General features: G+C 40.1%; 1 protein-coding gene and 1 pseudogene across 3 annotated transcripts in view; one reads left to right on the top strand and one right to left on the bottom strand.

Annotated features, from left to right (window-relative positions):
* The window catches only part of GRIN3A (glutamate ionotropic receptor NMDA type subunit 3A), a 172,866-nt gene that overhangs the window by 132,566 nt on the left and 13,894 nt on the right, over positions 1-26,406 (bottom strand). The gene's annotated exons all lie outside the window — the stretch shown is intronic.
* LOC136393585 (intraflagellar transport protein 20 homolog pseudogene) lies at positions 17,203-17,614 on the top strand (annotated as a pseudogene).

Below are 26,406 nucleotides of genomic sequence, written 5' to 3'. Positions count from 1 at the left end.
TAAAACTAGAAAAAGAGTGTAACTCTCACGTCATAGTTTTGTCTAAAGTAAGTGTAAAATATATCAAGACAATCCTATAAGCTAAGTGGGTCAGCTTTAGAATTATGGAGGAGGCTATAGACTGGATTTGAAATCAGGACTGTTCTGTGCAGCCTGACTTCCATTTCTTCAATTGTACAAGAAAATACTAATTAATAGTACCAGCTATTTCAGGGTAATGTGAGGGACACACAATGTTATACATGTGAAAGGGCTTTACGAAGTAGGGAGCACCACAAACATGAAAGACACAGTGCGCCTGTATATGTGTTCCCTGGACAGTAGGGGGTAGCAGGACCAGTAAGGTAGATAGAGGTAAGGGAGGCATTTCTGGCATACTATTAAAGTTAGATATAATTTTCAAATTCTTTGCCAACTTTTTAATCATCACATTAAGGAGGACAAGATGATATGTTACATTTTTAGAATTTTTGGAATAAAGATGTTGGCTTAAGAATGATTTTAGTTCTTGTATTACCACCTAGGTTTTGGTCAAATTAAGTAATATTTGAATGAACCTACATATTTATATGTATCAGCAAGCAGATAATTCACCAGATAATTAAAACATTAAAGTATTCAAATTATTGTCATAGACAGTCTTGGTGACAAACTCTGGCATAATTTCTTAAAAATATTTTTATGTTTTTGACAAGTGAGTTCACAACAGAGCCAGGAACTATTTGCAGTATGCACCAGATAATTAAACTGTCTAGCATGCAAGTTAAATTTCCTCTGAAAATTTGATTATGTCAATGCAGCTTAAACCCAGTATTAGAAAATGGCTTATGTCACATAATAATTTGCCTTATTACACTAAGGAGAAAAACTCAGCTAAATGCTGATTATTCCTTTTTTAAATACCCTTTAGAACTAACACCGTAGTTGACATCAACTTTTTTCCCTCAATTTCATAAGCCATTTTTTATAGATACAAATACATTTTATACATTTAAACCATGGTTCAAATAATGGTGATGTAATATGGTTTTTATATATACTGGTTTAGCACCTCAGATTAATTCCATAATTATAAAATCAGTTTAATTTACATAATGGCTTGTTATTTAATTTGGGAGTTTAAAAAAGTGTTTTATTGACTCATATTCATTGCTTGATGTCTGCCATTGACAATTTAATACTAGAAATAGTAATGTGTAGTCACTTTTGCAGCACCTATTCTAGAAAAGTATTAGCATGCATTAAATGGTACCTCAGTAAATTTACATATTAGCAACTTATTTCAAAACTTGTGATGTACTAATTATGATTAAGCTTTGCTGCAATGACATTTTATTTCACTTGCATTACGAGGCACTGATTATCATAATTAATTCTTTGTACCTTTCAAATCCTGGTTCAAAGCAAGAAAGCATTGGAAATATTCATTTTAGTTCTTAAAGTCTCTGGTCACAGAGGCAGTACTTTCTCATGAATTAGTGATCAAAGTCAAAGGCTCTTTAAGCACTTCTGGTGATCTCAGGTCCAGGACAATGAATTCTGAATGAACAGGTCAATGTTCTTTCAGGATGGTTTACGTGAGTGTTGTTACTGATTAGGAAATAAAAAAATGACCTAGTTGGCTAGTTTTCAAATTTAAGATTTGGACTGAGTCTGACCCTGTGAACTCACTTGTCAAATCATTGCGCCTTTACCATTCAATAATCAGATAATAATCAGATAGGGCAGAAATATTAAGTCTGAGTGATTCACCAAAAGCCAATTAGTACATTTGTAATTTTCACATTTAGTTTGAAAAGAACCTTAAATTTCATCTAACCCAAATTTGTGTATAGCTTATAGAATGCCATGAATTCGGGGGTGAGGTAAAGGCACTTCTCCTTCTATTAGAAAGGTTAATAATCTGCTTAATCGAGGTGGTCTCTCTTCATTATGATCTTTAGTGAATACAACTAAATTTTAATATTTAGGAACATCTACTTGTGTTTAATTTTATCTCCTGAATTTTAAAGGAAAGATTCAGGTTCTACCCAATTTGTACACTCTGATATCTCTCTGTAGTCCTTAAGCATAAGTAATTGCCTTTTATAAGAAAGGTATAAAGAACGCACTCATTTACAAATTCATTATATTTTCTTCTCCACTGTGACCAACGTATACAATCACATCATATCTTGAGAGCACTGTAACGTTAATTACTAATATTTTAGCTAAAAAGAATCAAATCAAATCAAATGGATTTTCTGGGTTCCCTTCTGATTTAATGTATGAATCCTGAAATGATCTCTCACTGGCATTATTTACTGTTCATATATATTCATTCTGCTAGTATAATTTAAGCCTCTAAGGGCATTATTTTTTTTTGAAACTCTGGCACACCATACCAAAAGCTTTTCGGCTTTAATATAGGAAGAACCTCCAAAAATATTATGTTTTCTAAGTCAGCCCAGGGAGCACAGACCCATAGGGAGAGCAGGGGTCTTGAGAAGTCTTAATTATTTCCGGACAAAACAAAAACAAAGAAACAAAAAGACAAGAGAATCATAACCCAGCCTTTATAACAAACTCCAGCATCTCAAAATACTAAATTCACAATGGTAACAATTTTCTCTCTCCTTCCTGTCTGTCTGTGTCCAGGATGACTGGGCGAGTTCTGATATCCTATCTCTGGCCTCCCTTTCCAGATTATGCAAGATCCATCAGAGCAGACAGCTACGTCTCTATGTATTGCAGCCCTCGCGCTTACCTCCTTTGAAAACAACAGTGGTGGCATCTTGTCCCACTCATTTAACTGTATAAGAACATCTTAGTTTTCTTTTATCTTGGGAGCTTTTCCAAAACATTTGGAATTACACAAGTACTTGGGCTCTCTTGTCTCCATATCCATAGGTAGGTCATTCTTTCCTTAGCACCCTTTTTGACATCACTAACTCCCAGTCATCTTTCAAGGCTGTGTTCAAGCTTCCTTCCTCCAGGGAAACATTCCCAAGTGTGTCACCCTCAAGTGGTGAGACTTGCCTCCCTTTTAACTGCTGCTCTACCATATTCCGTCCATCCTCCGGTCATTTATTACATGGCGTGGTCATTTTTAGCTTACTCATCTCTCTCCTTCCTGGACTATTCGGGGGTCAGAGATGTTGTCTTTTATGGTAAAATCCATGTCACGGTGCCCAGAAAATAAAAAGACCCACATCACAGATGCCTGGGTTGAATGAATAAATGGCGATGTGTACTTTAGATTTAGACTGAGAAGTCTGACCTTTAGCTGAGACAGGTGTCTTATTTTTTATGAGTTCTTTTCCTTCATATTTGACTAATCCAGTTTCTCTCCAGAGGCAAGAGTAATTATTATCTGCATTCCCATAAAATCGTCTCCTTTTAAGAAGACAGAAATCTTCTCCGGTGTCAATCAAAACCGTGGCACCTGAGTGCTGGGAGGACTGACAGGTCCGCTTGAGTGCGGACGCACCTGAGGCGCTGTTTAGAAATACAAGTGAATCACCATCTGCACAGACTCCGGCGCGTCAGTCCTTGTCTTTACTTCAAGATGGTTGTGGGAAAACATTTATTATGCTTTATAAATTATTCATAATCAAACTTTGTTTCAATGCTCAACACAGGTACAGTTAAAATATGTCTCAATATGCAGCGGTATCAATACTGAGGCAACTCTTTCAGTTAGTACTTATCTGTTACCCAAAGTGAGGTACCATTATAGAACTGGAGACATGATTAAAATCTCAGCGACCAACTTAGAATGGTATTCTCACAAAGTAAATAAACAAGATTCTGGTAAGGGCATGTGGACTAGGAAGAGGACAGGTAAGGAAGATGACAGAAATGTTAACGGGATTTTAAAACAAAAATAACACACCTACTATTACAATGTATTATTACTGTTACTATGCATCTATTATTACTAAGAAAGTATCTTACATTTTGCACTAAAAAAAGAGTTCTCAGGCTTCTGCTGACTTGAATTCAGAGACACGTGCCTCCAGCTGTACATGGCACGGAGAATGGGGGGAGGGGAATACGGACAACAGTACTACCGTACAAATCTCTTCTTGCCCTGGATTTGTCTTGTTTGCTACAGTGCATATGGCAGAAGAATAAAGATGCTTAACTTTCTCAAGGAAATAAAGTGCAGATTGCAAAGATCTGAAGTGAGGTGGGCCCAGAATCAGTTCCTGAAGTGCTTGGCAATGTTCAGTTATAGAAATGATGGGGAGAGTTTTTTCATTTTTTCATCCCTCCCTCTCTCCCGCCTCCCTAGTGACTTTGTTCTGGGATTTGCTTCTGCAGTTTCTCTCCTGTGGGATCTCCCATAGGCTTACAAGTTTCCTGAATCTCCCCCAGCTACTCTTCCAGATGGTACTCCTTTTCTTCAGCACAAGTCTGAAGATTTATTGATGTTTCCACATTCTCATTTTCCATTTTCCTCATCCAATTGGGATTTCAAATGTAACTTAATTTATTAAAGCAATCAATGACCAAATACCACTGACACCAAAGGTTGATTTTTTATTCTACCTGGGACTCAACCTGCAAATACCATTTGACACAGTTGTTGACTTCCTCTTGAAACACTTCATCCTCCATGCTTCTCAATCCCATCGTCTTGTTTTCTTCCTACCTCACCAGTTGCTTCTAACCGGGGCTGTCATTTTTTAAATCTGAAGTTCCCCAGGGCTCTGTCCTTGTTGCTCCTTTTCTCATCTCACTGCAGACTACTGCATTTAAATACTGCCTGTACCCTTTATTCTCCAACCTGGACCTTCTATATTCAACTGCCTTCTTCATATCTCCTTTCAGATTCCTGTTAGGCATCTGAAACTTAACAAGTCCAAAGAGATCCACTGTGTTCTTTCCTCTCAGCCTCACTCCGGAGACCCCTGTCAAATCCAGTTCCCTTTAAGTTCTCCCCATGTAGCCCAGATTGTACCATCATGCACACATCAACTGCTCAGATCAAAAACAAAGGTATCAGCTTTTAATCTTTTTTTTTCCTCCACATCACTCATTAATCCATCTGTAAGTCCCATTCACTCCGAAATATGTCCAGAATTCAATCACTTTCATCATCTCACTGCTTCTCGAGTAAGCCTCCATCTGTCACCTGGACTAATGTGACAGCCCCTCACTGGTCTCCCTGACACCCCCACTGCCTGTCTGGCAATCAGTTTTGCACACAGCAGGCAGAGTGATCTTTTAAAAAATCTAAATTCACATCATTCCTTTGCCTAAAACACTTTAACGGCTTCCCACTGCAACGAAAGCAAAATGGAAGCTCTTTATCCTACTCTTTATCCTATGCCCTCTGTGATCAGGCCCTGCTCACTCACTCCACCTGGGTGGTCTCACCACCGTTAAACTCCAACCTTGTACTGGCTGCCCCTTCTCCCTTAGGCAACCTGGGAAGACTCTTCCCCCAGATGACCGATTCTTTCTCACCATTCAGGTCTCAGCTCATATTTCTGGCCTTCCCATCAGACATGAGCAGTCTCCCCACTGCACCACCCACCATGAGATTCATCATGTTCTTCATAGAACAATTTTATCTTCTTCAAAGCGTTGATCAATACAAAAATGATCTTATTAGTTTGTTGAATATTTTCTCTCTGCTAAAATGAAAGTTTCTAGAGGGCCCAGAAACTTAATCCCCACTCTATAGCCTCAGGGTCTTGATGAATATTTAATGGTGTTTGTTTTTCTGACTGACTCATGAACTCAGGATGCCTCTTGATCACTTATTAAAATTTATCTTTTTACTGAAAATGTCAAAAGCTCATCTTTTGACTGATAAGGTGTATCGGAAAATTATTTTGGGATGGTTGACCTAAAGAAATTTGTCTTTGTTGGCTCCCTGTGGCTCCATCCAAGCCTGTTTGGTGCTTCTTTTGCCACTGCCACCTGTCTCTGTCTTGATCTTCATCTACCAAGGTCTCTAAATTTCTTTATCTGAACATTTACTTTCTTTGTGGCTCTATCTCTAGCTTTCTCTCCTGTTTAAACAAAAAGCAAAGGGCTTCCTTTAAAAGAAGTACAATACTGGCAAGTGACTGTATTTACTGAGCATTACAAATCATTATCATCATATTCAAAGAGCTTGCTGCTTTGGCAATTGTCTTAAAACAAAGAGACAATTTAGCTGTAATAAAAAAAAACTCATTCCTGACCAGGCAGTGGCACAGTGGATAGAGCGTCAGACTGGGATGCCAAGGACCCAGGTTCGAGACCCCGAGGTCACCAGCTTGAGCGTAGGCTCATCTGGTTTGAGCAAAAGCTCACCAGCTTGGACCCAAGGTCACTAGCTTGAGTAAGGGGTTACTCAGTCTGCTGAAGGCCCACGGTCAAGGCACATATGAGAAAGAAATCAATGAACAATTAAGGTGTCGCAATGCGCAATGAAAAACTAATGATTGATGCTTCTCATCTCTCAGTTCCTGTCTGTCTGTCCCTGTCTATCCCTCTCTCTGACTCTGTCTCTGTATGAAAAAAAAAACAACCCCAAAACAAAAAAAACTCATTGTGACACAGCTCTTTACTGCAGAATTGGATATCAGTGAATCAAATCATGCTTCCTAAAATATTCTCACATAGGATATCTTGATAGAATAGGGCTAATTAGTTCATTCAAAACCTGAATGTAATGTTATAAAGAAGCCCAATTTAATCCTTTGGTGTTTGAGGTCATATTCACTTCCAGAGTAACTAAGTCATGTTTCTAGGCAATATATTTCATTCAGAAAATATTTGTTGAATTGCTTTTATGTGCCAGGCACTGAAACATATATTGGGAATGTGATGACCATGAACAAATCAGGCATGTCATCTGTCTACATAAAGCTTAGGGTTTTAAGGGTGAGGTATAAATTAATGAAAGAAGGTGGAGGAATTAGCCAAAAAAATGTATATATATAACACAAAAACACAGAAAGCAGGGTGGCAATAACCAGAGGGTAAGGAGGTGCAGGGGTAGGTGGTGGAGGAGAACAAAGGGGGAGAAAATGGGGACAGAAAGAGACTTTGCTTGGGGCAGAGGGTGAACAATGTGGTGTGCAGTGGTGTTATATTGAGTTGAAACCTGTATAGTTTTGCAAAATAATGTCATCCCAATGAATTAAAATACAATAAATAAATATAAGATACAATGTAAAAAATTAAAAATAAAATAATGCTATGATAATAAAATAAAAAAATAGTAATAGGTAATGATTATTGGATGAATGCTTACTGTATGCCAGACAGTGTCCTAAGTGTTTTACAACTATTAACTCATTCAATCCTTACAACAACCCTCTATGAAGTAGGATCCTCATTTTACAAAGGAAGGTCATACAACTGGTAAGAAGCCAAGATGAGATTCAAAAACCAGTCTTGAGAGACATATTTTAATCACTACATTATACTACCTTGTGAGACTTGTTTAAAAAAATGAGAGGTAAGTATCATTCAAGTAAGCTCATAATTATAAGTTTATGGACCTAAGGAAAAGAGTATAAAGAGAGTACTTTCCAGAGTGACTTAGTCTGAGGAGTCAGGGAAGATTTTCTTAGGGAAGAGATATTAGAACTGAGACAGGAAGGATTTAATTAATTTACATTTCATTCCCTTCAACCTCATTCTGCCCCACCTAATACTGGAATCTTCTTTTCAAAGGAATACAGGGGCTCCTCATTCACAGTTCGGTAGTTAATTCTTTCTTCTGAACTTTCTACTTCCTACAATATAATCAATCTCTGCTGTTATTTTACATAATGGAGAGTCAGAACAAATAAATATGGGTGAGATGCATGTAAAAGACTCCCTGGGTGGCCATGATCTGTCTCAGAATAAATGTGAATTCAGGATGAATATGACACCTTCAATAATAACTCTAAGTGAACAATACTAACTCCCATTCTTTTGTGACCCATTTTAGCCACTTGTAGATAAAGCTATAGTTTGGAAAGGAAGTATTTAACATCAGATTAAGCAATTAAGGCACTGGAAGAACTGACATTATAACATTTCATTTATGGCACATTCTTAGAAAAACAGTCCTTCCTGCACGTGTGGCAAAGTACCACAACAGTAAAACGTGCTGTAGATAGAGGAGGTCATCACAGGTTCCTTTGGAGCAGCAGTTCATTTAATTCCCAGACAGACCAGGAAGCTTCAATTTGTTCCTTGGTCACAGATTTCATTCTTCACCCAAACCCTTATCTAAAAATAAAGAACATTGCATGCATGGGAGACCAAGAGAAAGGAGAATAAATGTATTGCTAAATGACCAAGTCCAAAAGGATTGATCTTTTTTTATTTTTAACTTGCAAATGAAACACACAGATTTCAGAATAGATATCACAGACTTGTAATTAGATGGGAGTCTAAATCAGCAAATGAGAAGCAAGAGGCATCCCCATGGCAATTATTCAACAGCCACTGAAATTTGCAAAAGATGCCAACATTTCCCAGGAGAGTAAACAATCATGATGTTGAAATGTCAACTGTGGAAATAGTATGTTAAAAATGCAGTGCAAAACTTCCCAGCAGTATATTTTGTCTTATGGAGTGTAGCATTATGCACAACAGTCCACAAGTAACCCCAAGGCTGTGGCTATATCAGCAGAAACATCTGTATTTCTTTGTCCATGGTAATCATTAATGAACTCTACTGGGGACACACTGGCTAGCTTAATTATTATCACCAGTAATTGTTTATATCTGACAAGGTAAGGTAATAAAATTCAAACCCAAATTCTATGTATATCCATTTGACTGCTCTACTTTACAGTTGTTTTATTGTCTGGTCCTGCATATCTTTGGCACAGTGAAGAGAGACCTCCGTTTTGGCTGCCCTGGTGATACCCTCTCTATATTCTTTTAAAATATCCTATATTGGCAGCCCCCAGAAATAAGACATAGATATAGATGGGAATCATCTAATTGAGAAACAAACTAATTACAAATATTATATATGTATTCAGTAGTTATCTCTCCAGTTTAAGGAAATATTTCTAACACTGCATAATAAGCATACAGTTTTATTTTGTTTGTGTGTGTGTGAGAGAGAGAAAATGAGAGATAAGAAGCATCAATTTGTAGTTGTGGCACTTAAGTTGTTCATTGATTGCTTCTTATATGTCCCTTGATAGGGACCTCCAGTTGATCCAGTGACCTTGGGCTCAAGCCACAGACCTTGGGCTTCAAGCCAGCAACCTTTAGGCTCAAGCCAGCAACCATGGGGTCATGTCTATAATCCCACACTCAAGCTGGCAACCCCACTATCAAGCTGGTGAGCTTGCGCTCAAACCACCTACCTCAGAGTTTCAAACCTGGGACCTCAGCATTCCAGGTTGATGCTCTATCTACTGTGCCACCATCAGTCAGGCTAATATGCAAACAGTTTTAAGGTAATAGCAAGGAAATTGTTTTCATTCTTAATTTGGCAGACTATTCATCCTAATGGTTTGCAGTTAGTAGATAGTGAACTTTTACTCCCCCTTGGAATGCAAGGAGCCTCTGGCTAAGGGTAATGTTCTGCCTTTCTTCATGTGTAATGTTTCTAACAAGGAAGACAGTGGAAAGGAGAACAAAGTCGGAAGTTGCTCGTGCTTCTCTTTTGGCAGTTCTTTGGCAAGCCTTTGAGAAAAAGAGGGAGTTCCTCAATGCAAAAAGTGGGAGAGGGCAGTCCTTGGAGGTGCTGATTATGAAACAGGCTTAGATAAAAAGAGAATGGGAACATCTTACTATTTGGAATAACAAGTCTAAAATGAGTTAGCTGATGAGAATAAAGTATTTTTTCATTATAAAGGGTCCCAAGGCCATGTCAGTGATTGAATGCTCCTAGTAGTCAATAGATCACTAAGTGACTAATGCAATCCTATTTTAGGACTTGAATAGCTAATTGAATTTTATGAGTTTTCAGGGATTAATATTATTTATTATGGAGAATTGGTTGTCCAACAGTGGTGAGACCAGCACCACATGTCTTTAAAATATTTTTTCAAACCAGATAATGTGATTTTTGTGATGGCTTTATACATAGAGCCAATTAGAGCATATTCTGTTCCATTGGCACTAGGGAATTAGGTGACAGTGCTGCTAAACCATCGTGGGAGTCGAGTCCTCTACATAAAAGGAGAGATGGGGACTGTGGCTTAGGCCTCCACCCCCAATGAGCTCAAGGTCATAGATAGATATTAATATGGCCTAGGAATTATCTGTATGACATCTGCCATGATAAGGTTCCATAATTATAATTAATAATGAATGAGTCATTTTGCTTTAGAGACCCAGAATTAAATTTATTATCTGTTCAAGGCATAAATCTTCAGAAATAATGGGATAATGATTTCTCTGATTCATTTCTACAGCTAGCCTGACATTTCTATACCATGAGTGAGCTTTTAGCTCCAAAAAATGTAAGAACTACATTAATGTCTCCCACATGTATATTACAAGTCCTTAAAGTAACTTTGTGGACTCTTATAAAATTTTGTAGTAAATTCCCAACATGAATATAGGACATATGTTATGAATCTCACACAACAGTACAAAGCTCAATATTAAATTTTTAATTGTTATTAATGTTTTCAAAGACTTCTGAAAAGAATTCAAAATGATCGTAACACAGGCAATTTCTTTTTCTTTTTTTCTTTTTTGCATTTTTCTGAAGCTGGAAACAGGGAGAGACAGACAGACAGACTCCCGCATGTGCCCGACTGGGATCCACCCGGCACGCCCACCAGGGGGCGATGCTCTGCCCACCCTGGGTGTCGCCATGTTGAGACCAGAGCCACTCTAGCGCCTGAGGCAGAGGCCCAGCGCCCGGGCCATCTTTGCTCCAATGGAGCCTTGGCTGCAGGAGGGGAAGAGAGAGACAAAGAGGAAGGTGTGGCGGAGGGGTGGAGAAGCAAATGGGCGCTTCTCCTGTGTGCCCTGGCCGGGAATCGAACCCGGGTCCTCCGCACGCTAGGCCGACGCTTTACCGCTGAGCCAACTGGCCAGGGCCCACACAGGCAATTTCAAAATGCTCCCATGACCCTTGTCAATGTACTCACTCTTAACAGTATGTCCATATTTGCCCAGACATATCCTGGGTTGCAATTAAGTATTTTTTTTCACTTAAACTGACTTTTCCAAGGAAGATGGGCTGCGTAAGATTTCTAGAGGCCAGATATGAGTAAGGGAAGCTAATGGTAAACATGTTAATGTGTAATCAAGGTCCAATAGGTTTCAGAAAATTTTAACAATCTTTTCCGGAGGGAAACGAGGTTCATTATTTATCCATCTCAATATCTTCAGATGATGGTAACATTTTCAGATGCCAAAGGGGAAATCTAAAGACAGGTTTAAAGAATATGTCATTTACTGAAACAGAGCTCAACTTTCTGCTGATGGGATCTTTGGTGGACTATCCCTGGTTTTGTTGAGGCAGCAGAGGCTGGTGATTAAAGTCTTAAGATAGGAGTCTGGACCTTTAGATTCTGAGGTTGATGCCATGGCAGCTCACGCACTCACCGTCTAAGCTCTCAGAAGATGAATTTCTGAACCTGTAGTGGTGGACTGGACATAAAATCAGAAAATTTCATTTTAATTTTTGCTTGGTAAAATAATCCATTTGATGCTCAGTTTCTTTATATCTTTATTTTTAAGGTGGGGGAGTAATATCTTCCTCCTAGAGTTGTTGTAGATCGTTATGTGTACTAAAGTAACTCTGTCAATTGTAAAATCCTCATCAAATGAGAGTTATTGCTTTTTATAACATAGATGCAAAAAAAAACAACAACACACACACAAAAAAACTCATGCCCTGTACCCAAAACCCAAAGGAAATGACATTCTACTGTAACTTTATACTGTACTTATTCCTCTTTAGTTATTAAAGAGTCTGTTAGATGTAGAAATGGTATTTTTATGATCTAGCATATCTATAATATGAGGATGTAAAGGGCCTTTAAAAAGTATATTGTTTAAATATCCTAAACTTAAACTTATTCTATATATAATGTGTCTCTTTTACTATTATTCTTTTAAATTGTTTTTCATGGAAATCCTTTGTTTTAGAGAACTCTCAGTAATTTAGAGTGAATCCCAGTAATTTGGGAGTTTGAAAGAAGGAACTCTAGAGAGATTAGGTTTTATGTATTGGCAATATCAGTCTTTAAAAAAACTGGCTTAGTAGGTATAGGTAAGTGATAATTGTGATAATTGAGAGTCTAGCAGAGTCGGGGTGGGTGAGTTGAAACTAAAGAGATAATCAATGATCTAGATCTCAACTATCAAAAGGTCTTGAATGACAAAGAATAGCGATTGTATATTCTAACCAAATTCTCTATGTCAGAGAATTCTTATTATCTTTTTGAGTCTCAAGCATAAATACAAAGTAAAACAAAAATGTATTTATTGTTGCATGGAGAATGCCAAAATATGTGCAAATATTAGTATTCTTTTGCAGAAATCAATGGGTATATTGAGGTTTGGCAATGTTCGATGTCCCAAGTCTATTCTTTTTTTTTTTTTTTCCCTGTATTTTTCTGAAGCCGGAAATGGGGAGAGACAGTCAGACAGACTCCTGCATGCACCCAACCGGGATCCACCCAGTACGCCCACCAGGGGGCGACGCTCTGCCCCTCTGGGGCGTCGCTCTGTTGCGACCAGAGCCACTCCAGCGCCTGGGGCAGAGGCCGAGGAGCCATCCCCAGTGCCCGGGCCATTTTTGCTCCAGTGGAGCCTCGGCTGCGGGAGGGGAAGAGAGAGACAGAGAGGAAGGAGAGGGGGAGGGGTGGAGAAGCAGATGGGCACTTCTCCTGTGTGCCCTGGCCGGAAATCGAACCCGGGACTTCTGCACGCCAGGTCGACGCTCTACCACTGAGCCAACCGGCCAGGGCCCCAAGTCTATTCTTAAAAGCATTAATTTATTATCTAAATAGAGATCTCTGGTCTGGAGATCTTCAGTAGGCTGATTCTTTCTAATTTTAACCCTGTTCTATAGCTCTATCTTATGACTCAGAGATTGCTATTTAATGGCAAAATTGTATAATCAGTTTATCCAAGTGGCTTTCTTAATGGAGAGGCTACTGAGGAGAGTCCACCTCTGGTGATGAGGTACCCAAGGGAGGAATTGTGCCAAACAATTACACTGACATTATGTGGCGTAAAGTCAATGGGCAACCAGGCATTGTTCCAGGCAATATGAAAGACAAAGTAGGTGGCCAAACCAAATAATTTACATTAATATAGTTTTTCTAAATTTTATCGTGTCTGATTCAACTATCTGTTTAGTTCAGAGAAACTGGAAAATCGCCCAGTCTCCAGAGCTCTTAGCAGTTAGGCACACATGCCTCACATACGAAGTTAAATGTTGTGAAATAATCATTTAATTGATAATAAAACAAAATCAAACAATGTTGAGAAAAGAGACATTAGTTACTCATAAATGCTTCGCAGAATTGGAAGAAACCATAGCACCAATGCCATGCACCATAAGAGGCAGAGCTGTGCAGAGGTTTTGGAGCTGCCAAGACTGAATCTGATTCCTGGCTGTGCCTCTTACTAGTTGAGTGACCTTAAGCAAATGAAGTCCTTAAGTGATCTTAAGCAAGTGACCTTTAATTTCACAAAGTTTCAGCTTCACAGAATATCACATCTTCACAATAATATGAGGATAAAAATATTAGCTACAAGAGAAGGTTTAATAAGAATTAAATGTGATAATGCATGGTGCCTAGCACACAGTAACAAAGCAATGAATGCTAGCAATCGTTACTACTATTTCTTTCACACTTTGAGTACCAGATATGGCTATTTTCTCTCAGCTCCAACCCACTTTTCTCTTCTCTGCTTTGGGGTGTGGGAGCTAGTAGTCTACAAACCACTTTTCTGCTTTGCCAGGGGGATCTGCCAGTGGCAGCCACCAGGGGAAAACCACAAGACCCAAGAAAAGGGAAAGCATTTGCTTCATCTTGTCTGCTCTTTGCTTCCTGTGAATTTTCTGTCTGCTTGAGGCTCCTTTAAGTATTACCCCAACAATACTTCTTAATGCCCTCCATGGTTCCTTTCCAGGAAAACAGCTAAATCTTGTACAACATTTCCAACACTTGCAGAACCACTTTATCCTGCTAGTTAGAGATCTGGACTTGAGCCCCAAGGCCCCTCCTTAGAGTTCAGTGGCACCATCGCCAGCTGAACAGCGCTCCCTTTTCTCAAATATCTGAGTTTCAGCTTCACAGAGCCTTTTCTCTAAGCTTCCAAGTGTTAATGTGCCAGCCTATTTTTATAGATCCTCAGCCCCAGAATGGTAACTGCTTCCAGGATATGCTATCTTCACACCATCAAGTCCTCTTATAATCCTTCCAGTTAACGGACTAATAACTTTGTACCTAGTTAATTATTCATTATATTACATTTCCTCTCCTCATATAACTAGTGTGGTTTCTATTTCACTGCCACACTCAATATATGACAGTCTATTGAATCACCTGGATAACTTAGAAAGATCTTGGTTTTGAGTTAAACTTCCTTCCTAGTGCTTATCACGCATGGGGGCCTTTTGAACCACACAGAACAGCTTCCTTCCTGGACTTCATTAGCTTACCCAGTACTGGTATGTTTCGAACCAGGTTACTGCTCCAAAGTCACAGCACTAGGTGGAACAAGAGACGAGGTAGCCAAGGCAGCCAGTAGGAAACAGCATGAAGGCATGGACAGAAATGAAATGATGGATTGCCTGTTCAAACTGAAATTACAGTGATGGATCACCGTTCTAGGACCCAGCCATAAAATTCCAATAAAACTCAGGAACTGATCTGATGCAGCATTCTACAACTTCCCACTACAGTATCAAATGAGACATAAAAAAATATGAAAGCCCACAACTCTAAAAACTTTTATTGATGATCCACTTATTGCTGGAGTGGAAGGATGTTGCACAAACTGCAGGTTGGTAGAATCAGAAGAAAAGAATATATGAAGTTGATAACTGTATCTGAAACCAATATTAGCTAATCTTTCTTGAATATATAATATATATCAGGCACTTCTGAACACTTTCTATAAGTTATTTCATCTTCCTTGAAATCAGTGAAATAGTGCCTATTATTTCTGTCCTATAGATGAAGAAACTAAGGCATGTGAGGTTAGGTGATTTACTTAGTAGCATTTGGCTAGTAGGTGGCAGGGATGGGATTCAAACTTAGGCAGTCTGGGTCCTCTGGGTCTTCATGTCTATGATTATCATCTTGTTCCTTCTATCACTTAGTTCAATTAGAAGAGTCATGGGTTCTGCTTTTTGAAGTAGTCAGTGATGTTGAATTGCTTCCCTCTTCTGATTAGAATTTTTATTCCTTAATGTAGATAAAAACTGCCTTCCAAGGAGTGTGTACAGGAGAGGTTTCATTCCCACAGGACGATCATCATAGAAGGTAGCAGAATTAGAAGTCACCCCAGCAGACCTGCAAACCAACAGCTGTGTTTTTGCCTTTCATGTACTTCATTCTGCAGAATTCGGTGCATTGAATATTTGGTTCAGATCAGTGATTCTCAACGAAGTGGGCATATCAGAAATACCTGGGAAATCTTTAACACACACAAGCCTATGTCTCCTAGGATTTTGAGCCAGGAAGTCTAGGATGGAGCTTAGTTATATATTCTGAAAAGGCTGCCTAGGTTGAGTAACTGATGACGAGTTACTGGTTCACATCATCAGGAAGCAGCACAGCAAGAGTCCAGCTCAAAACCACAGAGTAACACTACACGCGTAGTGACAGCTAAAGACTGGGATTTGGTTTAGGCAATGTGCACAGCCACCTTGGGTCCAGCTGTATTTATTAGAAGGAGATTCAGCCAGAACATAAGGGAATTCCAAGTAAGGCAATTAGCAATCCAAGCAGCCTTTTTGTTGGCAGAGCGTTTAGATTAATTTCTTATTGTTGCAGAATAAGAACTTCTCTACCTATCCCATAAAAACAACAACAACATGGACCCTTTACAAATGCTGAAGAACAGGCAAAGAAAAAAAAAGACACTTGGGAAATAATTTATTTTAAAAGCCAAAGGAAAATTAGAAAATAAAAACCCGCAAAGACCTTGACATTTAAACTATAAACAGGATAAACATGACTTTTATGAAACAGGAGTAATTCATAAGAAGAGAACATGTTGAGATGAACAATAATAGGATGGAATGAAAAAGAATAGTTACATGAAAAGAAATGAGAAAATTGAAAATTCAATAATAGATTTCAAACATGCTTTGGAAGTATAATATAAAAGCCATGATAAATATTGAAAGCACTGGATTAGTCATATGGAAGAAAAATTTAGAAAACCTTTCAAGATACAGAACAAAAGAATCAAGAACTGTAAATAATGAAAAGGGACAGTTAGGGTGGTTGTGTGTCTCGGTTTGCACTCAAATGATTCCTCTTTTGTGTCTGTTGTCCTGTGTAATTATTAACTGCTCTCCTTTTCACATTCAAAATTGTCCTGGTTTGATATAAACTGTGTGGTCACCTAAATATGGGAGGTAAACTTAAGAATTAGGGCGTACCTAAGAAAGAAACCATAACAACAGAAACAGAAGGATTAATCAAAGACATAGCTGAAGAAAAATTTTGTTTAAAAAAAATAGCTTGATGGACTCACTTCATTCTTGGCAAACTTGATAAAAATGAACTGTAATGCAACATATCTGGAAAAATGTTTTAATAAAAAAACTGTCAAGCATTTAGGAAGAAAGAAAACAAAAAAGTAAACTTCAAAGGGGTAAAGATAAATATTGTGGGTTTCCCATTTCTGCTGCATTAGATGCTCAAAGACTGTAAAGTGATTTCTAACCAAATTTGTTTGGGAAAAAATTTTATGTCTTGTCAATCTGTCTTTTCTTTGTAAGAAAGATAACAAAGACATGCTGAGATAGATAAGGGTGTAGAAAACATACCCTATATGATATAGATCCCTGGAAATACTCTAACTAACATTTATTTTTTCCCTTCCAGAAACCTATGCTAAGGAAATAATCTACAAAGCAGACAAAGAGTCTATAACCAAAGACTTTTATTTTGGAACAGTTTGTGACAAAAATTGTAAAACTAATTGAAATGGCAAGTTTTCGGTATATCCAAATGCTTGGGATAATATGCAGTTAATACAATAATGGTGACAGGCAGTGCATGACTGCTACAGGTCAGCAGGAAAGCCAGGAGGGAAACAGCTATGGTCAAGGACAGCCTGGGTCAAGTGCACCCAGGGCTGCACTTTGAGGAGTTGAACAAGCGTCAGTTGTTGGACCTAGAGAATACCCAGCAGACCACAGAGCTCAAGGAAGAGTGCAAGCCCTTTGTGGACAAAATTGGCCGATTTCAGAAAATAGTTGGTGGTTTAATTGAGCGTGTTGACCAACTTGCAAAAGCAGCAGAAAATGAGAAGATGGAGGCCTTTGGTGCTCAGAACATGCTCAAATCTATAGCAAAGCAGGGAGAAGTCCAACAGCAGCAACTCCAAGCACCTAATAGCAGAAAAGAAAGTGCAGCTTGAAAGGTATTGGGCCAAATATGAAGCTTTGGGTAAAGTAGAAGTAGAATAAAATGAATTTATTGGCCAATTCATTTCTTCAGAAATGAACTAAAATTTTTATTTCATAGCAGAAGGGCAAACACACACACACACACCCTCCCAAAACCCACCAAATATCCTCTGTTCTATTCCAATGACTTTAACTAATGACTCATGTCATGAGAGGTGGTGTGTATGGAATGCAGGATCTCTAAAAGCAATAAAACAAGTCTAAAGGGGTTGCAAGCCGATGGCCGTGCATAGCTGGGAACACCCCAAGACCACAGTGGACCGGGTTCTCACCTCTTGCATTTTTTTTAAAGATTTTTAGAACTTATTTATTGATTTTATAGAGAGAGAGAGAGAAGGGGAGAGGGAGGAGCAGAAAGCATCAGATTGTAGTAGTTGCTTCCCATACGTGCCTTGACCGGGTAAGCACCTCTTGCATTCTTAGTCTGGACTAGGCAGTCTGTAAACTTTGATCCTCTTTTTCTTTCTCTCTCTCTTTTAATTCACAAAGCTTTAGAAGAAAAAGCAATAAACTATTGTTTTTCAAAACAGTAAATAAGTTAGATAATGATGACAACAGGTTTCCCATAACATGGGTAAACACCAGCAATGTCACATCAAATGAAAGAATCTGAATAGAAACTCCACATTTACAGAAAATGTTTTATATAACAAATACTAGGAGAACTATCTCATCAAGTTAAGAGTGATGGTTTCTGGAGTGAAATTAAGAAATATTTTTCTAGGCTTTCACATTTTTCTGATTTTATAATTAGAAAAAAATCAAAACAGGTAGAGAGATGATTGGTTTAAAATTTGTGGCCCTGGCTGGTTGGCTCAGCGGTAGAGCGTCGGCCTAGCGTGCGGAGGACCCGGGTTCGATTCCCGGCCAGGGCACACAGGAGAAGCGCCCATTTGCTTCTCCACCCCTCTGCCGCGCCTTCCTCTCTGTCTCTCTCTTCCCCTCCCGCAGCCAAGGCTCCATTGGAGCAAAGATGGCCCGGGCGCTGGGGATGGCTCTGTGGCCTCTGCCTCAGGCGCTAGAGTGGCTCTGGTTGCAACATGGCGACGCCCAGGATGGGCAGAGCATAGTCCCCTGGTGGGCAGAGCGTCGCCCCTGGTGGGCGTGCCGGGTGGATCCCGGTCGGGCGCATGCGGGAGTCTGTCTGACTGTCTCTCCCTGTTTCCAGCTTCAGAAAAATGAAAAAAAAAAAAAAAAATTTGTGGAGACATAAAAGATTCATGACATAATAGAAGGAAGCAAAGCAGAATATAAAATTGATTGTGCTTTTATCACTGCAGAAGTTCATCCATTTATTCCCTAAACAGATATCTGAGTGACTGCTATGTGCAAAGGACTATTCTAGGCCCTTAGACTAGTTTGGCAAGTAAAACAGACAATACTGACCTCACAGAGATAAAAACATGTATATAAGGGGACAAACATTAGATTGGAATGTATGTTAAGGTGATGAAATTATTAGTCCTTAAAACTATAAATAGGCCCTGACCAGTTGGCTCAGTGGTAGAGCATTGGCTTGGTGTGTCGATATCCTGGGTTCAATTCCTGGTCAGGGCACACAGGAGAACATCTGCTTCTGCACTCCTCCATCTCCCCCTTCTCTTGCTTTATCTCTCTCCCCTACCCATAGCCATGGCTTGGTTTGAGTGAATCAGCCCTGGATGCTGAAGATGGCTCCATGGAGACTCCACCTCAGGTGCTAAAAATAGCTCAGTTAGGAGCATGGCTCCAGATGGACAGAGAATCGGCCCCAGGTGGGGGTTGCCAGAGCAGGGTGCATGCAGGAATCTGTTTCTCTATTTCCCCTCCTATCACTTGGAAAAGAAGAAGAAAAAAACTGTAAATACATTTTTTTCACATAATCATTATAGTTTCTTTAAAATATAAAATTATTATTTTTAAAACATCGATGAGTAATAGAGTGCCATAAGGGAGGCAACATTCCTAAACCAGAGTATTATTAACCTTTCAGAATTATCCATGAGAATCTTTCAGACCATTTGTTTAGCAACTTCCCTTATATAGGAAAATCAGAATTGAGATTCAAGGACATTTCTGTATTTTGAAGTGACATTTCTTAGGAGGCACTTCAACTACTAACTTGTTAATTTTCTCATCATAGAAATATTAAGAGTTTTCTTTAAAAGAACATACATATACAGATGTCAAGGGAGTAGGTCAGCTTTTTCCCACGAGCTTGCCTTTTTTTTATATACCTGGTGAATTTTAGTGTAAGGGAACAGAGGCTTAAGAAAACAGACAACAGAGAGCCAGCATATTTCTTAGAAATATTGAGTATATACAATGTCACATGATACTGCTAATCCACTTGATAGAAACCATCCTTCTTAATTCCTGAACCACTGTAAGTAGCTATCATGATCTCATTATCTCTATTTTATGAGTAAGGTTTCTTTAATTTTCTTTTATTTTTTTTATTGGTTTTTAGATAGAGGAGGTAGAGAGAAAGAAAGAGAGAGAGAGAGAGAAGGGGGAGGAGTAGGAAACATCAATTCTCTTATGTGCCTGACCAGGCAAGCCCAAGGTTTCGAACCCGTGACCTCAGCATTACAGGTCGACACTTTATCCTCTGCGCCACCACAGGTCAGGTGAGTAAGGTTTCTAAGATTTAGTACACCTGAAATGGATTACAGTCATTATCTTTTAGTGCCTTTTTCCTCTTGCTTTTTTTTTTTGCTTTCAAATGGGGGCGCCTACCTCTCCTTTACATGTGTACTTATTCTAACTCTTTCTAGCTGCAACTTAAAGACATTGTGCTCGTTATGGCTACAGGCCTATATCACCTCCTATTACTTACAGAGGCACTGAGGAACTTCTGGTTAGTTCCTGTCTACAAGAAACGTGTTGACATTTTCAATTCCAAAAGTGTCAAACTGGTGACCCTTGAGCCCTACTGGGCCTGCAGATTATTTTTTAAAATGTGAGTTACTCAATTAACTTGATGGGGGGTGGGGAGGGAATCCTTTAACAATATATAGTTGACCCTGAACAACACAAGTTTGAACTGTGTGGGTCCACTTATAAGCAAATTTTTAAATAAATACTGTAAATGTATTTTCTCTTCCTTTTGATTCTCTTAGTACTATTCTCTTTTCTCTAGCTTACTTTATCATAAGAATATAGTATATAATACATAGAACATACAAAACGTGTTATCAACTATTTATGTTATCAATAAGGCTTCTGGTTAGTAGCAGGCTATTAGTAGTTAAGTTTTGGGGAAGTCAAAAGTTATATGCAAACTTTCAACTGCATGGGGGTATTGGTGCCCCTAACCCCCATGCTTTTCAAAGATCAAATGGATCCACATATCAAATCATCATGGGTATACTTTACATATATTACAGTTTTATCTACTATGATAAAGTAGAAAAAAGTGAGTTAGTTGTCAACATTTAAGGAAATGTTTACATTAAAAAAATCTATAGTCTGGGCCCTGGCCGGTTGGCTCAGCGGTAGAGCGTCGGCCTGGCGTGTGGGGGACCCGGGTTCGATTCCGGGCCAGGGCACATAGGAGAAGCGCCCATTTGCTTCTCCACCCCCCCCCTCCTTCCTCTCTGTCTCTCTCTTCCCCTCCTGCAGCCAAGGCTCCGTTGGAGCAAAAGATGGCCCGGGCGCTGGGGATGGCTCCTTGGCCTCTGCCCCAGACGCTAGAGTGGCTCTGGTCGTGGCAGAGCGACCCCCCGGAGGGGCAGAGCATCGCCCCCTGGTGGGCGTGCCGGGTGGATCCCGGTCAGGCGCATGCGGGAGTCTGTCTGACTGTCTCTCCCCGTTTCCAGCTTCAGAAAAATACAAAAAAAAAAAAAAAAAATCTATAGTCTGGCTCCCTCTGAAGAGTTATAATACCTGGTTACATCCCCACGAGTAAGAGCTGGCTAGTGAGGGGTGGCTGGCTGCCTCCTGTAGAAAGGTCAGGCACTCTTCTGTTACTTACAATTTTTACTACTCCCTACTGTATTATTTGGGACTGTTTTTTCACATTTTCATTACCTTCCTGTTCCCCTACAAAGCATCTGAGTGTGAGACCTCTGCCCCAATCATCAATTCTCAAACTGTACTGTGCACGTATGAATCCCTGGGGGAGGGGTTTTTTTTTAATGTTTATATTGGGCCATAGCACATAATTTAGTGGAACTCAGTGAGTTTGGAAATCTACACTTTAAAAATAACCTAATGTGGGCTCTGGGGGGTTGGCTCAGCGGTAGAGCGTCGACCTGGTGTGCGGGGGACCCAGGTTCGATTCCCGGCCAGGGCACATAGGAGAAGCGCCCATTTGCTTCTCCACCCCCACCCCCTCCTTCCTCTCTCTCTCTTCCCCTCCCGCAGCCAAGGCTCCATTGGAGCAAGGATGGCCCAGGCGCTGGGGATGGCTCCTTGGCCTCTGCCCCAGGCGCTAGAGTGGCTCTGGTCGCGGCAGAGCGACCCCCCGGAGGGGCAGAGCATCGTCCCCTGGTGGGCAGAACGTAGCCCCTGGTGGGCGTGCCAGGTGGATCCCGGTCGGGCGCATGCGGGAGTCTGTCTGACTGTCTCTCCCCGTTTCCAGCTTCAGAAAAATACAAAAAAAAAATAAAATAAAATAACCTAATGTGATTTTGTTTCAGGTGATTTCTGGTCACAATTTAAAAATCACATTAGGGGAAGACTCTTAAGATAATGTGGTCCCTCAGAATCACCTGTGGACACAATCTCCTGTTAAGATTTTTTTTTCTTCTTTTCCAAGTGAGAGGAGGGGAGATAGAGACAGACTCCTGCATGCACTCCAACTGGGATTCACTTGTCAACCCTCGTCTGGGGCTGATGCTCTGCCCATCTGGAGCCATGCTTGCAACCAAGCTATTTTTAGCACCTGAGGTGAAGGCTCTATGGAGCAATCCTCAGTGCCCAGGGCCAATGTGCTCGAACCAACTGAGCCATGACAGAGGGCAGAGAGGTGGAGGGGGAGAAGTGGGAAGGATTGGAGAAGCAGTGGTTGCTTCTCCTGTGTGCCCTGACTGGGAATCAAATGCAGGACATCCACATGCTGGGCTGAAGCTCTACCACTGAACCAACCAGCCAGGGCCTGCAGTTGTTTGTTTTTATTTATTTATTTATTTATTTATTTATTTATTTTTATTTTTTCTGAAGCTGGAAACAGGGAGAGACAGTCAGACAGACTCCCGCATGCGCCCGACCGGGATCCACCCGGCACGCCCACCATGGGGCGACGCTCTGCCCACCAGGGGGCGATGCTCTGCCCATCCTGGGCGTCGCCATGTTGCGTCCAGAGCCACTCTAGCACCTGAGGCAGCGGCCACAGAGCCATCCCCAGTGCCCGGGCCATCTTTGCTCCAATGGAGCCTTGGCTGCGGGAGGGGAAGAGAGAGACAGAGAGGAAGGCGCGGCGGAGGGGTGGAGAAGCAAATGGGCGCTTCTCCTGTGTGCCCTGGCCGGGAATCGAACCCGGGTCCTCCGCACGCTAGGCCAACGCTCTACCGCTGAGCCAACCGGCCAGGGCCAGTTGTTTGTTTTTTAAGTAGTTCTATGCTCCATCCCCAGGCATTCTGATTTGATAAGTCTGGGAATCTGTATTTTGAAATCTTATCTGGTGTAGCTAACACACAGTTGGCTACCACGGGGGGCGGGGGTGAGAGCCCTAAGGAAGTGTACTTGACAAAGGAAAGGCAAGGAATACAATGAGAAGCCAGGAATCGAACTGGATATTCTTAGCAGATCTAAGTTCTTGTCTGATTTCTTGGTATTTTGTTTGACAAGGGATGACATGATAAGATACAATTCCAGGCTTCTTCTCTTTTTCATTGATGATTATTTTTTGTAACTTTTCATTTCACCAACTCTAGCTTTCTCTAATTTTACATGTCAAGAATCTTTGGCTTCAAAATATAGTGAAATTGGCTGATGGGGGTGGAGGATGAGAATTAGGGAAAGCCATAACTCAAAGACATGAGAACAATGTCACTTTTCTGTCACTTGTAGTCTCCAGGAAATCGAAAACCAATTGAGGGACAATGAAAGACGTGTGAAAAGTTCAATAGGGTAGTAGAAACAGGTTTTCTATTTCTCACAAAATCAATTTCCTCAAGGCCTTTCTCTTCCAGCTTTGCTCTACATAACATCGTAAATTCTGGGTGGTCATGAACTCTATCCACCACAGTGAACGAACACTTTTTTCATAAGGCAGTACACTTTCTTAGGTTCACATCACCCCATTTGACAGATGGTGGGTTTCCACAGATGTTACTTAGTTCTGTTATACTGGAAGAGATGAAAATGGACCATCAATTGAGTTTAATTACCAGTCATTAAGCATCACTTATGAGCCACACACTGTGCTAGGAGAGGAGAGAGTTGTATGTTAACAAATAATTACACTGCTGTGTCATAGATCTAGAAAACAAGAAAGTACAGGTAGCAAAGTCAAATAGAAGAGAAAGGGAAGGCGTAGGGGGTGATAGGGAGAGGGTGGGCAGTGAACCGTTCTCACGTGATATTTGAGCAAAGGTTTGGAGGTTGAATAGGGGTTGCAGGCAGACACAGGAGTGAGAACAGCATTGCCAAGGCTTGGAACAGCACTGTACATTCAGGCACTGCTGAGCACAGAGTACAAAGGGTGAGGGTTCAGATTAATATCTAGAAGAAATGAGAGTCAAGCAAGGCACAGGTAATGAAAGGTCTTGAATGCCACTTAGAACTCATCCCATGGGTTAGTTTGGCAGCGTGTAGGGGTGGTTCATGGGAGAATTTAGGTTGTTCAGGGACCTGATATTAAATGACACTGAATCACCAAGTGAGAAAGTTAATCCCTTTTCAATTAGCATTTAATCCTTCTGTTAAATCAAGGGAAAAACCTCAGGTCGGTGTCAGTATTTCTTTAATACTTCTTTACACCTAGAAATTTTCCCATTAAAAAAAGGTTCAGGCAAGGGCACCTAGCTAAAATTGTTTTGATATCATTATGTACTTATTTTTATAGTTAATTTCTAATTGTGGCAAGGATTTTTTATGAATGTCATGATAGAAAGACTTAAAAAAATTTTTTTTAAGTAAAACAGTAAGTTAATTAAAAATGAATAACAATAGAAGACTCAGCTATAGAGCAAACATTCTGAAGGCAGTGCATGACTGCCTAAAGTTCGGGGAACAATGCTATTGTTCCTAGGAAGCAGTGAAGGTTTAAGCAGGCTAGTGAACTGGTTTTCTTTCAGAGAGTAGCTTGGAGAATACAATGGAGTCAAGAATGGAGGCAGAGATTGTGTGGCCATGGTTGATCCTGTTGATTTATTTCTGATCTTCCCTAGCGCTCCTTTGCATAAAGGAAATCGTAAGCTTTCTCCCAGTCTGGGCTGCAGCTAAATCCTGATGGACACGCAAAGGTCTCAGCCTGGCCACTGCCCAGCAAGTGCTAAAAGGCAGGCTTGGAGTGAAGGTCAGAATGGGATTCAATTATTTTCCAGTAATCCAACCCAGCATGAGGAATTATTTACAAACAGATACAAGCTCAAAGATCATAACTAATGTATTTTATGAACAGAAGCAGGCAATCTTACTTAGCTTTAATATTTGGTTCTAAAGTGACTCTCTCATTCTAATCTGTGTCCCGGCTGCGGTCCTCCTACCCTGTCAGCTCCTCAAATTCCCTTCTTCCTCCCAAGATAGGCACCTGACGATGGGGGCATGGAGTGCCTGTTTGGGAAGTGGGAAACCGGACTCGGCTGGCCTCCTTTACCAGCTCGTGCTGACCACTGAGGAATTCCAGTATGACCACTCCGCTTCAGTGCAGGTGGCCAGAACAGGGCTCCTATGGTTAAATGGGTTCTGAGGAAGTTATGTCTTGGCTTCCAAAATTGGAGCTAAGAGTGTTTTCCTGAAGAAAAAGATATTTCAATAAAAACACTTTTAACCTGTTTTTTTAAATTTGAATTTACAAAGTGTTTTTATGTATGTTGAGTCAGAGAGACCTATTCCAGTTCTTTAAAATAGCATAGTAGGCATTCAATGAATAGCTCTTTAATGACCATTTATAACTTGTAATAGCGGAAACTGAGGCTCAGATGGGTTTTCCAAGCTATACAGATGACTGTGGAGCTCTAACTTGAAGCCAGGCCTTCTGGTTCTCTTTCTCACGCCACATCCCCTTGGTCTCATACAGAAAGAATCTGTTACAGACAGTGTTTTGGGTCTATAGAACTATTAATACTAGAGTTCTGTTTTATTATGGTCAAATGGGCTTATCAGTCTAGCCTGAGGTCTTAAAAGCCATAGATAACATTGTTTCAATGGAAAAATCAATTCTGAATTGGAGCTTAATTTATCTGCAGATTGTTACAACCTGAATGTAAAGGTATATAATAGAGAAATGTTTTTTAATATAATGATTTATATTTATCGATAAAACTATCACATATATATTTCTGTCCCTAGAAAATCTTATACTTTTTGGGCACCTGTAACTCAACAGCATGTCACACATTGGAAAGAATTATTTGCATATATTTGTGGAAGGCCATGAGGACCAGTTTCTCAAGTTTCATGATTATTAGCCTGTATTTCTCTGGCTTCTGGGAAAGCATGTCAGAGTCTTGAGTTGGGACGGAATGCTTTCTTGAACTATACTCACAAAACCTGGAGAATCTGATACATTCTGTTCAGGGTGGTAAACCCTCTTCCAATTGGACAAACTACTCTTGTAGTGAATCACTAATGTTAAGGTGTGTGTTTATCCCTCGGGAATGTTGGGGTATGGTCAAAAGATGTTAACATTGTCATAGTAAAATAAAATGACTTTTGAGCAAGAGGGTGGCATAAAGCTCAGTGCA

This window comes from Saccopteryx leptura, chromosome 2 (genome assembly GCF_036850995.1).
Source record: "Saccopteryx leptura isolate mSacLep1 chromosome 2, mSacLep1_pri_phased_curated, whole genome shotgun sequence".
NCBI classification, from domain to species: Eukaryota; Metazoa; Chordata; class Mammalia; order Chiroptera; family Emballonuridae; genus Saccopteryx; species Saccopteryx leptura.
This window is presented reverse-complemented; position numbering and strand designations above follow the sequence as displayed.